Source organism: Capra hircus (assembly GCF_001704415.2).
Source record: "Capra hircus breed San Clemente chromosome X unlocalized genomic scaffold, ASM170441v1, whole genome shotgun sequence".
NCBI lineage: Eukaryota > Metazoa > Chordata > Mammalia > Artiodactyla > Bovidae > Capra > Capra hircus.
Genome location: NW_017189517.1, coordinates 28974786 through 28983544, shown reverse-complemented (window position 1 = coordinate 28983544; position 8759 = coordinate 28974786). Strand labels below are relative to the sequence as shown.

The 8759-nt window shown below is 42.4% G+C and overlaps 1 pseudogene across 1 annotated transcript; it reads left to right on the top strand.

The window, feature by feature from the left end:
• Positions 1 to 264: 264 nt before the first annotated feature.
• On the top strand, positions 265 to 8543 carry LOC108634435 (annotated as a pseudogene). The gene is made up of 6 exons (XR_001917597.1): positions 265 to 329; positions 525 to 640; positions 1736 to 1787; positions 5847 to 5976; positions 7482 to 7659; positions 8127 to 8543. The product of XR_001917597.1 is annotated as an RNA-binding motif protein, X-linked 2-like (transcript).
• The last annotated feature ends 216 nt before the right edge of the window (positions 8544 to 8759 follow it).

Genomic DNA, 8759 nt, shown 5'->3' with positions numbered 1-8759 from the left:
AACATTTGTAGTTAGGCTAATCAATGCCAGGTGTCGTCCAGGAGCGAGGAGTCCTGAAACACACCAAGCTCGCACCCTTGCCCAATTTTTCGAAGGAACGTACGAACGGACCAGAGAAAAACCGTTTAAAGAGCGAGTTCCGCCGAACAATGAAAGCCGCTTTCAGCTCTAGTGCTTAGGCGCCACGCCCCCGGCGCGCCAGCGCTCTTCCGGTGCGGCGCAAGCCCCGCGGCAACCAATGGGCGCGAGGCGCCGGGACCGCGCATGCCTCTTGCGGCTTCTCCGGGAAGTTGCTTCCTAGGTTCTGAGCCCGCACCCGCGGAGATGAAGTAAGGCCTCTACTGTCCTCTGAGACAGGTCGGGGGAATTGGTGCCCGGGGGCAGCCCACTGGGGCTGAGGTGGTAGAGCATCTGCGGGGCTGACGGGCGGGAGAGGCGGGGAGTCTAGAAAATTAGTCTCTCGGTTTTGTTGTTTTCCCTCAGGCCGGGGCGCGCTTACATGTCCGCTTTTCCTTCCGGTTTAGCCCTTTAACTAAAGTGAAGCTGATTAATGAGCTGAATGAGCGTGAGGTCCAACTGGGGGTGGCGGAGAAGGTGTCTTGGCACAACGAGTACAAGGACAGCGCTTGGATCTTCCTGGGTGAGGCCCACGTTTTCCTCTCGTAGGGCTCCTCCTCCTCTCCTGCCCTGCTTCCTAACATTTCAGCGTTCCCGCCTTTCATTCCTCCCGACATTCACCACCCACATTTATTCCCTTCCGCTGTCTCTCTGTAAATACGTTTTCCTTGTCTGTTTTCTCCCCATTTCTAGTTTGCTCTCTCTGCCAAGTCAGTGCTTATAATAGGTACTGCCGGCCGTTCACTGTGCTGAGAATCGTGCCGCTTGGTTTCTCAGAGACCGTTACTATCATCCCCCCGTCCCTCCCCATTTACACAACTAAAGAAACAGGTGCAGAGAAGTTAATGACTTAAGGTCACATAGCTTAGGCAGTGGAACAGCCAGAACTATGGCACTCTAGAACTCATGGTCTTAGCCCCTATCTCATATTACTGCCAACTCCCTCCCCTCCTCATTCTCCTTCCCTCAGAGTTTATTTTCCTCACCTAATTATCTCCTGCCTTCTATCCGTGGCCATATCACCATCTCTATATTCACTTTGTGTCATATGCGGTAATTTGACAATTTATTCAAAGAGGTTATTGCACCAGACATTGTGTTAAGCATTTTATTTCCATTTAGAAGTTAGGATTGTAATATCCCCATTCTATTGATGAGTAAGGAAACATTTGCAGGGAAATTTATTTCCTATGAAATGCTTAACAATTGACTTTTAATCCTTAGTCTTTGTGAGGTGGGGTTAATACTTGCATATTTAAACTGATTTTGGACCTTAGCTGTGAATTTGCAGATAGAGAGCACATGAGTTCAAGATACGTTTTTGGAAGCCAAGTTTTGTGCTGCAAACTATCTGCTTTCTCCAGAACATTTTGGGTGTGACGGGGGTTAGTTTGCTTAGGGGTGACCCCAGCTTTTCCACTCAAAGTTAGTCACTCCTTTTTCTGTATTACTGCTGCATTTTCTGTGTGCTTCTGTCATTGCATTAGACTAGGTTCTTTGAGGGAAGGCCCTGTTGCTTATTCTGATTTGCCTCCCAGTGCCTTGCCTACTGTATGCATGGTACGTAGTGGACACTTGGTAAGTGTTTGCTGAACTGAAATATGTTTTTCTCTTTGAGGGGGACTTCCTTATGAACTGACTGAAGGGGACATCATTTGTGTGTTCTCACAGTAAGTCACCTTTTTTTCTTCTTTTTAGTAAGTCACTTTTTTATTTCTTACCTTCTGGGTCATCAGAGTAGTTTGCTTGCGTAATGCATTTTATGGCATCACAAAAGCCCATTTATTTTAACTCTAGACTGACTTGCCTCCCTGCATGGGGAGGCCTGAAGCTTCTGTTCTGGTCTAGATCAGTCCCAGGACATGGTTCTGGAGCTCTCCAGTGTGCCAAATCCAAGAAGTTGGTTGATATAGGAGCCTGTCTTGGAGATTCTGGTCTATTTTTGTTGTCTTTTCACTGAAGCCTACACTGGAACAGACTGGAACTCCTAGGAAGGTACTCTGTTGGCCCATCTCCTTGGACTCTTATAAACTAGGGGTAACTCATGATCATGGGGCCATTCTGGGCCCACACCTGTGTGGCACTGGAGGATTAGGGCAAAGCACAGAGGAACTGGGAAAAAAGCAAAAGGTTTAGGCAGTAGTTTTTTTCATTTTTGTTGTTTGTTTCTAGTTGAGTGTAAGGTTAGTGAGCAGAGCCAGTCTCTTTAACTGGAGACTAAGAATCACGGGCTGATGAGGGATAAGAATGAATAGGAGAATCTTATATTCTTCATTTTGCTATGGGATGATAGCAGCAGCACTAGGTGGGAGAGAGTCTTGGCAGCTCACACTAGTAGTGGCAGCTGGTGGGAGAAGGGTTGGGTGCAACCCCAAAGCTACACAGAGTAGTTAGTCCATAGGTGCCAGAAGGCCTTGGCAGCTCAGAGCAGCAGAGAGCCATGACCCCTGGACTGTGGAGTCCTCAGGCAGAGAACCATGATAAAAGAGCTTGGGCAAGCAGACAGTGGCTAGCACACCCTGGCAGAGGCATTGCCATGGCAGGGAATGGTTGGACCATCTAGTGGGCAGAGGTCCCTGGCTGATTGGTTGGGCCATATATAGGACAGAAGGCTGTGGGAAAGAAATTGGGCAAGAAAAAGGCCATGGTAGAGGGCCCTGGTAGGGCCTGAGGCTGCTCTTTCCAACTCTTGGGTATTGGGAAGTTCACAGTAGGTACAGCCTATGACTTCCACCCCATTGTGGTAGCTCTGCCTAGTCCAGTCTTCCACCTGGGAGCTGTTTTTGTCTTATTTGCATTGAGTGATGATCACTAGCGTGTGTGTTTATTCCAGTTCTCCACACATTGCTCTCCATGCAGATTGCCTGTGTCACTGATAACAGTGGCTTTCAAAAAATATTTTGTTTTCTGATTATCAGAGTAATGTATAGTTGTTGTAGAACATTTGGAAAGAAGAAAAAAGTACGAAGTATAAAATAAGAATGTACTTTAAGGAAAAAATGTTAACATCTTTCTGTATTTATTGTCTTCTTTTCAATGTTGGGCATTATTTCCAGTATTTTGCTGTTATGGATTATACTGCAGTGTACATTGTGATATATACGTCTTTGTATGCCTCCCTAATGGTTTCCTTCATGACATTAATTTTTCAGTTCAGTTCAGTCTTTCAGTTGTGTCCAACTCTTTGTGACTCCATGAATCGCAGCACGCCAGGCCTCCCTGTCTATCACCAACTCCCGGAGTTCACTCAAACTCACGTCTATCGAGTCGGTGATGCCATCCAGCCATCTCATCCTCTGTCGTCCCCTTCTCCTCCTGCCCCCAATCCCTCCCAGCATCAGAGTCTTTTCCAATGAGTCAACTCTTCGCATGAGGTGGCCAAAGTATTGGAGTTTCAGCTTTAGCATCATTCCTTCCAAAGAACACCCAGGGCTGATCTCCTTCAGAATGGACTGGTTGAATCTGCTTGCAGTCCAAGGGACTCTCAAGAGTCTTCTCCAACACCACAGTTCAAAAGTAAACATTGTCAAATTATTCTCTGAAAAGGTTGTATCAGTTTTCACTCTGACTGGAATGCTCATTTTCCTGAATCCTAATCAGTAATGGTTATTTTAAGAAAATATTGCCATATGACTTCTCATTATTATTTTACTTTGCCTTTATTTCATCATCAGGGTGGTTGAACATCTCTTCATAGATTTATAGGCCCTTATTCTTTTTCTTTGTAAATTGTCTATTAAGATCATTTGCCTATTTTTTCCCTGTTAGTGTGTTCCTCATTTTCTTACTGATTTTACAAGAGCCCTTCATGTATTAAGGATATTAACTTATTGTTTTTAACACTTTATTGTGTATTGTATTGCTGTGGACTTATTTTTTCAATTTGATTGTTATACTACATTGCCATTATTATTATTTCTTGATGCTCAAACTGTCCCAGTTTGGTCTGTAGTCATCCTGTCAAGCCAGCTCCTATATTCTTTTTTCTTTTACTTTTTATTTTGAAATACTTGAAATAATTTCTGGGTTAAAACAGGAAAGTTATGAAATAGAATGAAGAATACCTATATCCCCTTTACTCAGAGTCCCAGATGTTAGCATTTTATCACATTTGCTTTATTATTTCTCTCCGCCTATATGCAAATTTTTTTTTTCTGAACCATTTGGGGGTCAGTTGCAGACATGATGCACATTTACCCCTAAATTCTTCAGTGTGTATTTCCCCAAATACCAGAACATTTGACTTCAGGATAGTGATCAAATTCAGCAAATCAACACTGTTACACTGTTATCTAATCTATAGACTTTATTTGACTTCCAGTTGTCCTGATAATGTCCTTTATAGCAAAAGGAAAAAAAAAATGGCTTTCTAGCCTTAATCTGTGATGTAAATTGCAGACATTTTCTCCTAGTTTGTCATTTGACTTTGTTTATTGTGATTTTTTTTCTTTGCAAAATTATTATTTTTAAATTTTTATGTGTTCATTTATTCATATGTTTAAATGATCGTATGGTAACATTGACTTTTTAGGGGATGTACGGTCCTATGAGATTTTTTTTTAATACTTGAATAGATTTGTGTAATCACCCTCACAATTATGATGAAGGACAATTCCATCATCCCCCAAATTCCCTCATGCTGTCCCTATATAGTCTGTCCTCTAATTGCTGGAGAAGGCAATGGCACCCCACTCCAGTACTCTTGCCTGGAGAATCCCATGGATGGAGGAGCCTGGTAGGCTGCAGTCCATGGGATTGCTGAGAGTCAGACACGACTGAGCGACTTCACTTTCACTTTTCACTTTCATGCATTGGAGAAGGAAATGCCTACCCACTCCAGTGTTCTTGCCTGGAGAATCCCAGGGATGGTGGAGTCTGGTGGGCTGCCACGTATGGGGTCACAAAGAGTTGGACAAGACTGAGCGACTAACACACACAGACACTAAGTTTTGGTATATATTCCCATTTTTGTTGTTTTCTAAATAGTCTACCATGATTTCTTTATTTTATTTCACTTTCTCTTTCATCCAGTAGTTAGCCTGGAGAATAGGTTTCAAGTTCTAGTTAGGGCATTTTTTGTTTTGAAATTATTGTTCCCAGCTGTTTTTGGAGATGATTGAGATTTACTTTGAGATCTAGTCTACAGTCAGTTTTAATATGTGTTTCATGGATTCTTGAGAAGAAACTCTTTTTGTACAGTCGAATATATCTGTATATCTACTAGTCTGATGTTAATGTTTTTAACAATGTAATTGTTATTAAGTATATGTTTATTTGTAGTTATATAATTTTATATTAATTCCTCTGACTTATTTTTCTCAATTTTATGTTATGAACTCAAAGTGGTGTGTTAAAATCTCTAATAACTTTCACTCTTTGTTGCTCTTTGTATTTTTAATTAAAATTTTGAATGTGTTAATTTATGTATAAAATTTCATGACTTATGTATTAGGACCTTTTTCTGTGTAAAAGAGCCATCTTAGTCACATTTAAATGTTTTTTTTGGTTCGCCTTGAATTCATCTTTGATTTTAATACTACCACCCATTTTTTAAATTAGGTGTTCTTGATATATCTTTTTCTAACTTTTAATTTTTAACCTTTCTTTGTCGTCTTGTTCTCAGTGTGTCTCCTGTACAGATTATATTATTTGAATTTTGTTTTGTCATCCAATCTGAAAGTTTTTACATTTTAAATCAGTAGTGTCTTACTCTTTTATAAATTAAATAGATACGGGGAGATTGTTAACATTAATCTGGTACGAGACAAGAAGACTGGGAAATCCAAAGGATTCTGTTTCCTCTGCTATGAAGACCAGAGGAGCACAGTTCTGGCTGTTGACAATTTTAATGGGATCAAGGTGAGTATGCTTACTGAGCAGAACTTTTCCATTGTGTAGGGTTTCAGTTTCATTTCCCAGCTGATGACTACAGGCTCAAGGGCAGTACTGGTCAGCTGGGTTGCAGAGCCGTGGGGACATACTGACTGGGAAATGACCCCAGGAAATAGTTCCGTTGGCTCATGACCCTGTCAACATGCATTTCTTTTCCCCATCTCTTAGCAAGCTATGTTCTCAGGAGCATAGGTACCATGACCCCCCCACTCCCCTTTATCTTGCACCCAACCAGGCATCTGTTTTTCACCTTTTCTTCCTCACACTCCACTCTCATTTCTGCTGTATTGGAGAGCAAAGAGACTAGCAAACACTGCTGTTTCATGCTGTCCTGTATCAGGGAATTTGGGGTTCTATCATGGTTTTGTGGCTGAGGACCTAGCCATGTATGTCTGCATTGACTTGGCAGTACTGGGCCCTGAAAATTCTCTAGTTAAAATCTGATGACAAAGTCTATGAAAGTAACTCATTCTGAAGGTTTCTGTCCTCTCTTCTCTCTCCTCCACCCTTGTAAGTGAGACAGGGTGAGTGATGACATGAGAGTGAGACATGAAAAGGGGATGGGGCAAGTCAGGGCTATCTGTGCCCCACATGCTCCCTGTGCTCATTTAGGAAAAGCACTGCCACTGAATGAGCATTGTCACAGGTTGGAGGGGTGACTCCTGACTTGGAGAATTTGTTACTGATTACACCAGCAGTGAAAGGAACTCACCATAAAAGGTGACTTTATTCCACCTTTTATGGTGGAATGGGATAGGTGAAAGTACTCAGGCTTAGGGGTAAGAGTAAAAACTTGCTCTTGAATGGAACAGTGAAAGCCAGACATTTCAAATTTCTGATGGCATTGCCTATAGAATAAGTCTGTATCTGCCCGAATGTTTTTGTTTTAAGTGAGGGTTTAATTTTTTGTTGTTCACCTGGAGAGTTGTGATTCACAGTGATAGTATCAGCATGAGCCAGTGGTTCCAGTATGGTCGGGGTGGAGTAAGGAGTGAGGGCTTAAGAGAAAAGAAAGTAGTCCTTTCTAGATTTCTTACCCTCTCCTAGCTATTGTTCTGCTTTGGCCTCATCCAGTTGTGTTGAGAAAGCAGCTGTAGTGTTGAGCTGAATTTTAGGAATTCCCTTTAGCTTCCAGGCTTTTTCACAGTGTGTTTCACTGTAAATTAATGTTACAGATGGAAGGTAATTCATGTTTCTGCATCTAAACTTCTGCAGTTTTCCATGCTGCTTATGCTTTGGGGCAGTACTTCCTGGCTCTTTTCACTTCATGGCACACTTGTAGCATGGAGCTATTTATATAGAACTCTGGGATAAACTGATGAGGCTCCCAGGGTCTCCAGCTGCCCCAGGCTCTACCTGACTGCCCCAGGGCTGAGCGAATGTGTAGGAATGTGTGCTGTGACACATCAGTGGAGCAGGTCTGCTTTTGAGATTTTCTGAGAAACAGAATTAGCATTGCCTGTCTGTCTTAGATCAAAGGAAGAACTATCCGAGTGGATCATGTATCCAACTATCGACTTCCTGAGGACTCAGAAGAAATGGATGAGGTGACCAGAGAGCTGCAGGAGAGGGGCTGTGGGACTCATACTCCTCCACCAAGTTCATCTGAGGGCTCTGAAGATGACAAACCCACCAAAAAACACAAAAAAGGTAAATGGTTAAGGCCTATGAGAGGATTCTGGGTAAGCTTAATGTTTGCTCTTCTTAGCCTTCACTGAGAGTTGGTAGTCAGTTCTCAAGTGTGAATGGGGCAGGTGTTTGGGGCAGGTGTGGTTAACCTTACTTTAACTGGGAAAGAAGAAATATCAGCAGAAGACTAATGCTGTGGGCTAAATTCTGGCCACCAAAATGCATATGTTGAAGTCCTGACCCTCTGGTACCTAACAATGTGACTGTTTGGAGGTAGGGTCTTGAGAGAGAGAATTAAAAGCTGGAGTTGCCTTATACAGCAACCTGACATATTAAGGGTAACAGACATCCACCTTGGATTCTTGGAGGCACTTTTCTAGAAGTAGAGACCGTGAGTGTTTCACGCTGTTACCAAGCATGCTTTCCTTTTGTATATCCTCCATCTTTTCCATCTTTTTCTTACTGATTGTGCCCCCCTTTTCCTCCAGACAAAAAGGAAAAAAAGAAAAAAAAGAAAGACAAAGAGAAGACTGGCCAGGAGGTGCAGGCAGAGCAGCCAGCCTCCTCTTCATTGCCCAGAAGCAAGATGATAAAGGAAAAGGATGACCCTGGCTCTAAAAAGAACAGTGCAAGCACTCAGAGAAGGCAGAGAAGGGTCAGAAGTCGGAGTCCAGGGAGGTGCGGAAGTCCCACCCCAGTTCCCCTGAGGTCAGGACGACCTGCCATGGTGGAACGGAGGCCGAGAGAGGGAGCCAAGAAAGGAGAAGTCCAAGCACGAGCACAAGTCATCAANNGAATTCCATATTTTATGTAGCAAAATTGGTACACAGAATTTGATAGATATCTTAAGCATACAGAATTCCAGATTGCATGTGGGAAATTGGCACCCAGGTTTTCCTATGTGATACACATGATGTTCAATACTTCCTCTGGAAAATTGAGCAGAGATGTTCCTGTGTGATACAAAGAAAATGGATGGTGCTATTTCAAATATGATACATAGGGAATTCCATATTTCATATGGGAATATTGGCACTCATATTTTCATATATGAAGCATAAAGTTTTCTTTATTTTTGTACAAATATCTGGGCCAAGATTTACTTATATTAAATGTGAAAA